Consider the following 14,609-nt stretch of genomic DNA (forward strand, 5'->3'; position numbering starts at 1 on the left):
CTGTTCTATAGTATATAACCAACTACTCTGTTCTATAGTATATTACCAAATACTCTGTTCTATAGGATATTACCAACTACTCTGTTCTATAGGATATTACCAACTACTCTGTTCTATAGTATTTTACCAAGTACTCTGTTCTATAGTATATAACCAACTACTCTGTTCTATAGGATATTACCAAATACTCTGTTCTATAGGATATTACCAAATACTCTGTTCTATAGGATATTACCAAATACTCTGTTCTATAGCATACAACCAAATACTCTGTTCTATAGGATATTACCAACTACTCTGTTCTATAGGATATTACCAAATACTATGTTCTATAGCATACAACCAAATACTCTGTTCTATAGTATATTACCAACTACTCTGTTCTATAGGATATAACCAACTACTCTGTTCTACAAGATATAACCAACTACTTTGTTCTATAGGATATTACCAAATACTCTGTTCTATAGGATATTACCAACTACTCTGTTCTATAGGATATTACCAAATACTCTGTTCTATAGCATACAACCAAATACTCTGTTCTATAGGATATTACCAACTACTCTGTTCTATAGGATATTACCAAATACTCTGTTCTATGGCATACAACCAAATACTCTGTTCTATAGGATATAACCAACTACTCTGTTCTACAAGATATAACCAACTACTCTGTTCTATAGTATTTTACCAAGTACTCCGTTCTATAGTATATAACCAACAACTCTGTTCTATAGGATATTACCAAATACTCTGTTCTATAGGATATTACCAAATACTCTGTTCTATAACATACAACCAAATACTCTGTTCTATAGGATATTATCAACTACTCTGTTCTATAGGATATTATCTACTCTGTTCTATAGTATATAACCAACTACTCTGTTCTATAGTATATAACAAACTATTCTGTTCTATATGATATTACCAACTACTCAGTTCTATAGGATATTACCAACTACGTACTCTGTTCTGTAGGATATTACCAACTACTCTGTTCTATACGATATTACCAACTACTCTGTTCTATAGTATCTTACCAACTACTCTGTTCTATAGGATATCACCAACTACTCTGTTCTATAGTATATTACCAAATACTCTGTTCTATAGGATATTACCAACTACTCTGTTCTATAGGATATTACCAACTACTCTGTTCTATAGTATTTTACCAAGTACTCTGTTCTATATGATATTACCAACTACTCTCTTCTATAGTATCCTACCAACTACTCTGTTCTATAGGATATTACCAACTACCTACTCTGTTCTATAGGATACTACCAACTACTCTGTTCTATAGTATATTACCAACTACTCTGTTACATAAGATATTACCAACTATTCTGTTCTATACGATATTACCAAATACTCTGTTCTATAGGATATTACCAACTTCTCTTTTCTATAGGATATTACCAACTACTCTGTTCTATAGGATATTACCAACTACTCTGTTCTATAGTATATCACCAACTACTCTGGTCTATAGTATATTACCAAATAGTCTGTTCTATAGTATATTACAAACTACTCTGTTCTATAGGATATAACCAACGACTCTGTTCTATAGGATATTACCAACTACTCTGTTCTATAGGATATTACCAACGACTCTGTTCTATAGGATATTACCAACTACTCTGTTTTATAGGATATTACCAACTACTCTGTTCTATAGGATATAACCAACTACTCTGTTCTACAGGATATAACCAACTACTCTGTTCTATAGGATATTACCAACTACTCTGTTCTATAGGATATTACCAAATACTCTGTTCTATAGCATACAACCAAATACTCTGTTCTATATGATATTACCAACTACTCTGTTCTATAGTATATTACCAACTACTCTGTTCTATAGGATATAACCAACTACTCTGTTCTACAAGATATAACCAACTACTTTGTTCTATAGGATATTACCAAATACTCTGTTCTATAGGATATTACCAACTACTCTGTTCTATAGGATATTACCAAATACTCGGTTCTATAGCATACAACCAAATACTCTGTTCTATAGTATATTACCAACTACTCTGTTCTATAGGATATAACCAACTACTCTGTTCTACAAGATATAACCAACTACTTTGTTCTATAGGATATTACCAAATACTCTGTTCTATAGGATATTACCAACTACTCTGTTCTATAGGATATTACCAAATACTCTGTTCTATAGCATACAACCAAATACTCTGTTCTATATGATATTACCAACTACTCTGTTCTATAGTATATTACCAACTACTCTGTTCTATAGGATATAACCAACTACTCTGTTCTACAAGATATAACCAACTACTCTGTTCTATAGTATTTTACCAAGTACTCCGTTCTATAGTATATAACCAACAACTCTGTTCTATAGGATATTACCAAATACTCTGTTCTATAGGATATTACCAAATACTCTGTTCTATAACATACAACCAAATACTCTGTTCTATAGGATATTATCAACTACTCTGTTCTATAGGATATGATCTACTCTGTTCTATAGTATATAACCAACTACTCTGTTCTATAGTATATAACAAACTACTCTGTTCTATATGATATTACCAACTACTCTGTTCAATAGGATATTACCAACTACGTACTTTGTTCTGTAGGATATTACCAACTACTCTGTTCTATACGATATTACCAACTACTCTGTTCTATAGTATCTTACCAACTACTCTGTTCTATAGGATATCACCAACTACTCTGTTCTATAGTATATTACCAAATACTCTGTTCTATAGGATATTACCAACTACTCTGTTCTATAGGATATTACCAACTACTCTGTTCTATAGTATTTTACCAAGTACTCTGTTCTATAGTATATAACCAACTACTCTGTTCTATAGGATATTACCAAATACTCTGTTCTATAGGATATTACCAAATACTCTGTTCTATAGCATACAACCAAATACTCTGTTCTATATGATATTACCAACTACTCTGTTCTATAGTATCCTACCAACTACTCTGTTCTATAGGATATTACCAACTACCTACTCTGTTCTATAGGATACTACCAACTACTCTGTTCTATAGTATATTACCAACTACTCTGTTCTACAAGATATAACCAACTACTTTGTTCTATAGGATATTACCAAATACTCTGTTCTATAGGATATTACCAACTACTCTGTTCTATAGGATATTACCAAATACTCTGTTCTATAGCATACAACCAAATACTCTGTTCTATAGTATATTACCAACTACTCTGTTCTATAGGATATAACCAACTACTCTGTTCTACAAGATATAACCAACTACTTTGTTCTATAGGATATTACCAAATACTCTGTTCTATAGGATATTACCAAATACTCTGTTCTATAGCATACAACCAAATACTCTGTTCTATATGATATTACCAACTACTCTGTTCTATAGTATATTACCAACTACTCTGTTCTATAGGATATAACCAACTACTCTGTTCTACAAGATATAACCAACTACTCTGTTCTATAGTATTTTACCAAGTACTCCGTTCTATAGTATATAACCAACAACTCTGTTCTATAGGATATTACCAAATACTCTGTTCTATAGGATATTACCAAATACTCTGTTCTATAACATACAACCAAATACTCTGTTCTATAGGATATTATCAACTACTCTGTTCTATAGGATATGATCTACTCTGTTCTATAGTATATAACCAACTACTCTGTTCTATAGTATATAACAAACTACTCTGTTCTATATGATATTACCAACTACTCTGTTCAATAGGATATTACGAACTACGTACTCTGTTCTGTAGGATATTACCAACTACTCTGTTCTATACGATATTACCAACTACTCTGTTCTATAGTATCTTACCAACTACTCTGTTCTATAGGATATCACCAACTACTCTGTTCTATAGTATATTACCAAATACTCTGTTCTATAGGATATTACCAACTACTCTGTTGTATATGATATATTACCAACTACTCTGTTCTATAGTATTTTACCAAGTACTCTGTTCTATAGTATATAACCAACTACTCTGTTCTATAGGATATTACCAAATACTCTGTTCTATAGGATATTACCAAATACTCTGTTCTATAGCATACAACCAAATACTCTGTTCTATATGATATTACCAACTACTCTGTTCTATAGTATCCTACCAACTACTCTGTTCTATAGGATATTACCAACTACCTACTCTGTTCTATAGGATACTACCAACTACTCTGTTCTATAGTATATTACCAATTACTCTGTTCTACAAGATATAACCAACTACTTTGTTCTATAGGATATTACCAAATACTCTGTTCTATAGGATATTACCAACTACTCTGTTCTATAGGATATTACCAAATACTCTGTTCTATAGCATACAACCAAATACTCTGTTCTATAGTATATTACCAACTACTCTGTTCTATAGGATATAACCAACTACTCTGTTCTACAAGATATAACCAACTACTTTGTTCTATAGGATATTACCAAATACTCTGTTCTATAGGATATTACCAACTACTCTGTTCTATAGGATATTACCAAATACTCTGTTCTATAGCATACAACCAAATACTCTGTTCTATATGATATTACCAACTACTCTGTTCTATAGTATATTACCAACTACTCTGTTCTATAGGATATAACCAACTACTCTGTTCTACAAGATATAACCAACTACTCTGTTCTATAGTATTTTACCAAGTACTCCGTTCTATAGTATATAACCAACAACTCTGTTCTATAGGATATTACCAAATACTCTGTTCTATAGGATATTACCAAATACTCTGTTCTATAACATACAACCAAATACTCTGTTCTATAGGATATTATCAACTACTCTGTTCTATAGGATATGATCTACTCTGTTCTATAGTATATAACCAACTACTCTGTTCTATAGTATATAACAAACTACTCTGTTCTATATGATATTACCAACTACTCTGTTCAATAGGATATTACCAACTACGTACTCTGTTCTGTAGGATATTACCAACTACTCTGTTCTATACGATATTACCAACTACTCTGTTCTATAGTATCTTACCAACTACTCTGTTCTATAGGATATCACCAACTACTCTGTTCTATAGTATATTACCAAATACTCTGTTCTATAGGATATTACCAACTACTCTGTTCTATAGGATATTACCAACTACTCTGTTCTATAGTATTTTACCAAGTACTCTGTTCTATAGTATATAACCAACTACTCTGTTCTATAGGATATTACCAAATACTCTGTTCTATAGGATATTACCAAATACTCTGTTCTATAGCATACAACCAAATACTCTGTTCTATATGATATTACCAACTACTCTGTTCTATAGTATCCTACCAACTACTCTGTTCTATAGGATATTACCAACTACCTACTCTGTTCTATAGGATACTACCAACTACTCTGTTCTATAGTATATTACCAACTACTCTGTTACATAAGATATTACCAACTATTCTGTTCTATACGATATTACCAAATACTCTGTTCTATAGGATATTACCAACTTCTCTTTTCTATAGGATATTACCAACTACTTTGTTCTATAGGATATTACCAATTACTTTGTTCTGTAGGATATTACCAACTACTCTGTTCTATAGTATACTACCAACTACTCTGTTCCATAGAAAACACTGAATGGAGACAACAATCAAAGGTACAGGTATCGTGTTGCGGCAGTACATACATTAGGCTTATCCGATGCTTATTGGAAAAACTACTTAAAGGTTGACACTGACAAAGCCAGTCTTGTGTAAAGCTTCATTCTCCCTATGTCTTTTCAACTAAGGATGAATCAGAAAAGGACAGTTTCTGATTGGCTCAATGGACTTCAGGTGTTGCATAGACACACCCACACACACACACAATGTTGATCACCATCTTGTTATTGTCAGAGGATGTAGAAGAAGAAACAGGCCGAGTAAGGGACAGTGGGGTAAATTGAGATATTTTTTGCATTGAGCATCACTCTGTCAAGGGAAATATAAGTATTCTTTCTAACAAATATATGTAAATATATTTCAGAATGTTGTGTATCCCTGGAAATAATCAAAATTAATGTTAACATTACAGTTTTAAAAACATAGCTTGTCCAAAAAAAGTGGTCTCTGGGCACAACTTACCCTGGGTATGGGGTAAGTTGAGCCACGGGACAGGGTAAGTGAAGCTGCCTACACATTTCTGTAGTGAATTAAATATTACCACTACCATTTTAAAACCTTGTCTATCTGTATTTCCCAAACCCAATTCAACACAATCACAATCGCTTTTTTGTGTTCTAATCATTTTAAGCATCTTTTAAAACAGGCTTTACGCCTAACAAACACTTTGTATCTTTCTTAACACTTTTAACGTAGGCCACCCACTGGGCACAGACGTCAGTTCAATGTCTAGTTTTGATTTACATTTGGTTGTCAACTGACGTGAATTCAACGTGAAATTAAAAAAAATGTCACCCTGTCATTGGATTCAGGTTAAAAGTTGGGTGATGTGGGCCTCCCGGGTGGCGCAGTGGTCTAAGGCACTGCATCGCAGTGCTAGCTGTGCCACCAGAGACTCTGGTTCGCGACCGGGAGGCCCATGGGGCGGCGCACAATTGGCCTAGCGTCGGGAGGGTTTGGCCGGCAGGGATATCCTTGTCTCATCACGCACAAGCGACTCCTGTGGCAGGCCGGGCGCAGTGCATGCTGACCAGGTCGCTAGGTGTACGGTGTTTCCTCCGACACATTGGTGCGGCTGGCTTCCGGGTTGGATGCGCGCTGTGTTAAGAAACCGTGCGGCTTGGTTGGGTTGTGTTTCAGAGGACGCATGGCTCTCGACCTTCGCCTCTCCCGAGTCCGTGCGGGAGATGTAGCGATGAGACAAGACAGTAACTACTAACAATCTCACCCAACTTTTTAAAGAGTTGGGTGAGAAAAATACTAAACTTCTTGCAAATCCAATCAGTTTTCCATGTTGATACAAGCATCTAACACAATGAATAAAATTGACTTGATGAGAAATACTTTTTTCATGTAGTTTCTTTCTTCACAGACTCCATGAAATGATGACCTCTTAAATTTTTGGTCAATTGATTAATTTTGTGTATGGCTTCCTAGAAACAAGGCTGGCTTAACCTACCGCTTTGGCTCAACTCTCTCCTACGTAGTGTAAAGTTACAATTAAAAAGTTTGTAACTTCCTGTCATCAAACATCAATCAAAATTAGCTCCATATTCTCAGATAAGACTCGGTGTAATTACAAAATTTAACATCACAACTTTGAGGCTCTATTCTTAAACAAGACTTCCTGTCTTCAAACATTTAATCAAAATGGCCTTCATTGTCTTGGTTAAAAACAAGACAGATCTGAGCTAAGTAGGCTAATTAAGAAGGCTATTAAGAGGCAATGATACATCATGATATAGTCACAGGTAAATGCCGTTGTTCGGCCCGACACACAGCGGTGGGCAAGTCAACCCATTTTCAAAATATAGCACGGACTCGCTTGCCTTATAGCTTTTATAAAATGGTTAACAACATATTAAAATGAAAATTGTTATGATAGGGGGGAAGGTTAGTGTTAGGGCATAGAAAAACACACTATCCAGGTCACACTTCCACACTCCATTCCCCCAGGGGGCAGTAGCAACCTTGTCCAGATGTTAAGCCTGGTTGATAAGCACATCAGGTGCTGCCAATTAGGGTGATTCTGAGTCAGCGTCCCGGCTGGCAAGCCATGAGGATGCTAGGTTGATTTGGTGGCCATGAGGCCATTTGTTAGTTTTTCTGTCTTTAGTTTGGGCATACCTTTTGTATTTTTCCTTTTTGTACATATTTATGTTTCGTCCCCATCTGAACAAATAATAATCTGTTTGAACTGGCCGAGCACGAGGTCAGGAGAGACTGAGATGGCACTGGACCAAGGAAAAAATTCTGTCTCCCTGGCCAAATTTACAACCAACACGGTCTTCAAACGCTGATTTTTCTCATTAATACACACATTCATTCAGGTGACATGTAACTAGGCCAAGCACTCCTAGCCATAGAGAATGCAACAATATATTAAGGCTAGTTATGGGTTTCGTAACACAATCAATAACATACGAGAAGCTTTTGTGTAAAATAACTGAGTTCAACATGAAGGAAGATAATGTTTCAGACATGATTATACTGATTCCCTGTGGAAAGCATGTTCAAATACTGTTTGAAATCTTTTCAAACACCTTTAGCATTTACTCTAAATCTGCCTTGGGTCCCAGATGGGCAGAGTTTGCACTTTTATAACTATTTTATCAGGTCCATTGAGCCAGGCTAGCTCAATCAAGCCCAGATAAAGTATTTCAAACATATTTCAAATAGTATCCGAACCCAGATCTGTTTCAGACGTGATTAAGTCCCTGTAAAGAATATTAGTGTGAGGAGAAGTGCTTCTTCTAAGTGTTTTATTAACCCACTGATGGGTAATGAGATTTATCACAAAAGCAATTAGTGGAGCCATGCTGACTGGAGAAGGAACCATGAGTATCTCTCAAAAACAGGCAAAAGCACTTGTCTTGCCGGTGTGTACACATACTGTAGAAGAGGAGTGTCAAACATATGGCCCATGTAGGGATACGAACTCAGTATACTTTAAAATGACTAAAACCAAGTGGAAACGGTGTGTCCAGCTTGTTTCTTGACGTGCTAGCCGGAACCAGAGAGGAAGAGGTGAAGCGAGACGCTGGGTTTACGCCCCAAATCTGTCAACGTTAAGCTCATTGAAAATTAAGCTAGTGAGGAGTTTTTGTATTGGGGGCAATGAGCGTCGAATTTAGTCAAGATGAAAATGAATTGCTATTTTGATACGTGGCTAATAGAAGTTTAGTAATGCTTAGGTTGTTACAAGTGTACTGATATACACTGCATATACAAAACATTAAGAACATCTACTCTTTCCATGACATAAACTGACCAGGTGAATCCACGTGAAAGCTATGATCCCTTATTGATGTCACTTGTTAAATACACTTCAATCAGTGTAGATGAAGGGGAGGATACCAAAATTTTTTTTTAAGCCTTGACAGAATTGAGATATATAACGAGTATGTGTGCCATTCAGAGGGTGAATAAGCAAGACAAATATTTAAGTACCTTTGAATGGTGTATGGTAGTAGGTGCCAGGTGCAAAAGTTTGTATCAAGAACTGCAACACTGCTGGGATTTTCACGCTCAACAGTTTCCCGTGTGTATCAAGAATGGTCCACCACCCAAAGGTCATGCAACCAACTTGGCACAACAGTGGGAAGCAATGGCGTCAACATGGGCCAGCATCCCTGTGGAAAACTTTCAACATCTTGTGGAGTCCATGCCACAACAAATTGAGGCTGTTCTAAGGGCAAAAAGGGGTGCAATTTAATATTAGGAAGGTGTTATTAATGTTTGGTATACTCAGTTTATAAGTGTGATGCCCGTGACTTTGAGATTTTTTAAATATCTGAGTTGTCCCTGTTGAAATTTGAGACGTCTATGCATATTCATGAGGCTAGCAAAGCATCTCCCTCTCCATGGAATACAAGTGGTTGACGTCAACACCCCTCATTGAATATTCAAAAAAGCATTTAAATAACGAGATGTATCCACCAATCCAAAGAGAGGAATAGGCTGGAGCTTAACAGCTCACTGTTTCCTAGTTCCGACTAGCACGTGAACGCAGCAATAATCACCGAAATAAAAGATAGACGGTTAGGGAGAATTGAAAATCCCAAAAACAGGGCCTCCCGAGTGGCGCAGCAGTCTAAAGCACTGCATTGCAGTGTAGAGGCACCAACACAGCCTCGGGCTCGATCCTGCAAGCTGCCTTCGGTCGTCAGTTGGACAGTGTTTCCTGAGACACATTGGGGTGGCTGGCTTCCGGGTTAAGCGAGCAGTGTGTCAAGAAGCAGTGCAGCTTGGCAGGGTCATATTTCGGAGGATGCACGGCTCTCGACCTTCGCCTCTCCCAAGTCTGAAGGAGAGTTGCAGTGATGAGACAAGATTGTAACTACCAATTGGGGACAAAAAATAAAAAAATAAAAAAATATATATCAGAAAACGATGGATAGAGGACTATTTTTGGCAAATTTTGATGCCAAGGATATATAACCAATTGTCAGTGCGCCCCTCCAGACCTGGTGAAGACCGAAGGCAGCACCCGGTGCAAAGTTAGTTCGACACCCCTGCTGTAGGTATTGTAAAGCAGAAGAATGTGCCAACACCAAAATGCGCTGCTACTAATACAGTATCACGTTGACAGACGTAAGATGACTGGTATTATTAACTGGTAAGATAATACCAGGTATCTTACTTGCCAGTTATCAACCGGGTAGTTTGGGTCCTGGATGCTGATTGGCTGAAACAGCATTCCAGTCGTGTCTATATCAGACAATATACCATGGTAGGAAGCAAAACTTCTTGTTTACAATTCAATTTAAGTTGGTAACCAGTTTATAATGGCAATAAGGCACCTCAGGGGTTTGTGATATATGGCCAATATACCACTGCTAAAGACTGTATCCAGGCACTCTGCTTTGCGTTTTGCATAAGAACAGCCCTTATACTGCGTCCATAACCAATTGGGAAGTTGGTAATTACCCGCTTTAAAGTCGTAATTACCAGTTGGCTGCATTCACATGCTTTGAACTCGTTGAGAAACGCCAATTGGCTAATGGTCAACAAGCTGCGTCGTCAACTATAAACTAAAAGTACAGCTATTATGCTTGTAAACAAATTATAGTGTTATAGTGTTCAAAAACCATACTATTGATTGCTTTTCATAAATATTTTTTTTTGTTATGTTTAACTTCAGAACATGCTGTTATCGAGATAATTTCGTTAGTAGGTGATGTCAGAGGTCAGCATTTGAGAGAAATCGGACATTAATTTCCCACTTGTAATTAAGTGTTGGAGGGGCATTCAAATGGATTTTTCCCAGTCATATATGGTAAATACCACTTTCCCAATTGGTTATAGATGCAGCATTAGGCGTGGTATATTGGCCAATATACTACACCCTCTTGGGCCCAATTGCATAATCGTAGTTTTCTGTCAACAGACTGTGGGATGTGACAACTTTGTTCCGGTGCGCAGATTTTGTCTTCAACTAATCAGTTGAAGAAATCGGAATGATGCAGGTGTTCACATCTTTAGACTGGTCAGACCCTTCAGGAGGGCGGTCACGCAAGCTAGCAAGGCAGAGGTCCTGGGTTCGAACCTCAGTGTGAGCCAAATCAGGAGGAAGTGGTACTCGCTAAGCAAGCAGCGTGAGGTCCTTTATAGTTGTGCAGTGACCCGGATCTACAGTTGTGCATAGCTAGCTTTACGTGTGGGGCTGACTAGTAAGGGGCCTTAGGAGGGCGGTTACGTGTGCTAGCGAGGCAGAGGTCGGGGTTTGAGCCTTGTGTGAGCCGAATCAGGAGGAAGAGGTACTCGCGAAAGGCGTCTGCATACATACAGTAGGTTCAGGTTTGCTCCTATCTGAACTCAGCTAGGCGAAGTGAACATCTATGCTCGCATACTCCCTTAAAATACCTTCGCTTGAAAAACTATTACAAAGCAGCAATATTATTGTTTGTCCCTCTTGAGACGCCATATCAACAACATAGCCAGTACACTTCCTCAAAATAAAAATAACTCAAGAAATCTGTAATTAATTTAGACTTTTTTTGCCATTTTTGACTTCGGCTACCGAACTTCGACAAGCCACAAGAAAAAAATGCTTGAACAGCTGCCGAACACCTAAACAAACAAAAACGTCACAAAATGGCGTCATAATATATGCGCAAATTGTTTCCACTGGGAAGCATATGGTAAACTTAAGCAAGAAGCGTGACGTCCTTTACACATGCACACAGCTACATAAAACAGACGCATGCACGCACACACCTCATCATTTGGATCTGCTGTACTTCAAACACTTGACATTGCACACCACCTAGTGATCAAAAAAATATCCTACACCAGGGCTCTTCAATAACCAACCCTTGGGCAGAGTAAGAGGAACCAATAGCCTCATGGTGTCATAGCAGGCCTCTATAACCAGTCAAGGGCCAGGTTTAAAAAAGGATGTTGTGTTGCATGACTGTTATTACAAATATTATAGAATCAGGAACATGTGACAGGAGAATGATCTAGAATAGAGAGAAGATTCTCTCTAACTGTGATCAACAAAAAAAGAAGACTCTTCAATGTGTGCAGTGCATCCAAGCGTGACATTAAACACACTTGGGAAAAAAGATTGCAGTATACGTGGATTCTCTTTTCTTTTTATTGAACATGCTGCGTACACTTTCACCTCCAGCACCTGCTCGAACCATGCAAAGATATATATTCCCCCTTGGATTTCTTCAAATATTTTTGTTACAAAGTGGGATTCAAATTGATTTAATTGTCATTTTTTGTCAACAATGTACTCATAATACTCTGTCAAAGTGGAATAAAAATGTATATATTTTTAAAAAGACTCAAATATGGTCGTTGAATATGTATTCAGACCATTTGTTTAGGCAAGCCTAAATTAGTTCAGGAGTAAAATTTGGCTTAGCAAATCACATAATAAGTTACATGGACTTTTTGAATGACTACTACTCTGTCCCCATACATACTGTACATCCGTAAGGTCCCTCAGTCAAGTATTGAATTTCAAGCACAGATTCAACTACAAAGACAAGGGAGCTTTTTGAAAGCCTCATAAAGAAGGGCAGTGATTGGTAGATGGGCAACATTAACAAATCAGACATTGAATATCTCTTTAAGCATGGTCAAGTTAATTATGCTGTGGATTATGTATTAAATCACCCACACACAAAGATACAGTCGTCCTTCAGAACTGAGCTGCAGGACAGGAATGAAACACTCAGGGATGTTACCATGAGGCCATTGGTAATTTTAAAACAGTTACAAAGTTCAATGGCTGTGATGGGAGAAAACTGAGGATGGACCAACAACATCGCCACAATGATGACTTAAATTACAGAGTGAAAAGAACACAAATATACAGAACACAAATATTAAAAAACATGCATCTTGTATGCAACAAGGCACTAAATTATTACTGTGAAGAAAAAAAACACGGCAAAGTAATACACTTTTTGGCATAAATACAAAGCCTTATGTTTGGGGCAAATCTAACACAACACATCACTGAGTAACTGCCTCTTTATTTTCAAGCATGGTGGTGGCTGCATCATGGTATGGTATGCTTGACATCGGCAAATACTGGGGAGTTTTTCCAGGACAAAAAGAAACGGGATGGAGCTAAGCACAGGCAAAATCCTAGAGGAAAACATGCTTCAGTCTGCTTTACACCAGACACTGGGAGAGGAATTCACCTTTCAGCAGGACAATAACCTACAACTCAAGGCCAAATCTACACTGAAGTTGTTTACCAAGAACACAGTGAATGTTCCTGAGTGGCCAAATTACAGTTTTGAGTTAAATCTGCTTGAAAATCTATAGCAAGGATCCAAAATTGCTGTCTAGCCATGATCCCCAATATCTTGACAGTGCTTGAAAAACTATGAAAAAAAATAATGGGCTAATATTGCACAATCCAGGTGTGGAAAGCTCTTAGACTTACTCAAGATGAATCACAGCTTTAATCGCTGCCAAAGGAGTTGAACATGTATTGACTCAGGGAGCTGTATGCCACAACACATTTTTTAGTTATTTAATTTATTAATCTTAAATATACACTGCTCAAAAAAATAAAGGGAACACTTAAACAACACAATGCACATTTGTGGCCTGCTGGAGGTCATTTTGCAGGGCTCTGGCAGTGCTCCTCCTTGCACAAAGGCGGAGGTAGCGGTCCTGCTGCTGGGTTGTTGCCCTCCTACGGCCTCCTCCACGTCTCCTGATGTACTGGCCTGTCTCCTGGTAGCGCCTCCATGCTCTGAACACTACGCTGACAGACACAGCAAACCTTCTTGCCACAGCTCGCATTGATGTGCCATCCTGGATGAGCTGCACTACCTGAGCCACTTGTGTGGGTTGTAGACTCCGTCTCATGCTACCACTAGAGTGAAAGCACCGCCAGCATTCAAAAGTGACCAAAACATCAGCCAGGAAGCATAGGAACTGAGAAGTGGTCTGTGGTCACCACCTGCAGAACCACTCCTTTATTGGTGGTGTCTTGCTAATTGCCTATAATTTCCACCTTTTGTCTATTCCATTTGCACAACAGCATGTGAAATTTATTGTCAATCAGTGTTGCTTCCTAAGTGGACAGTTTGATTTCACAGAAGTGTGATTGACTTGGAGTTACATTGTGTTGTTTAAGTGTTCCCTTTATTTTTTTGAGTATTTTGACCAAAAAAATACAATTTAATCAATTTTAATCCCACTTTATAACACAAGAAAATGTAAATAAGTTCAAGAGATCTAAATACTCTTGCAAGGCACTGTATTTATGGGAATGGGATAAAGCAGAAGACACATTTCTGTTGGACAGTCATGTACATTGGACAATAAAGTAATCTTCCTTTGTTATCAATGTGATTTCAACCATGTACAACCACGTGTGATTTCAACCATGTACAACCACGTGTGATTTCAACCATGTAAAACCACGTGTGATTTCAACCATGTAAAAC

The sequence above is a fragment of the Salvelinus namaycush genome, chromosome 22 (genome assembly GCF_016432855.1).
Source record: "Salvelinus namaycush isolate Seneca chromosome 22, SaNama_1.0, whole genome shotgun sequence".
Taxonomy (NCBI): Eukaryota; Metazoa; Chordata; class Actinopteri; order Salmoniformes; family Salmonidae; genus Salvelinus; species Salvelinus namaycush.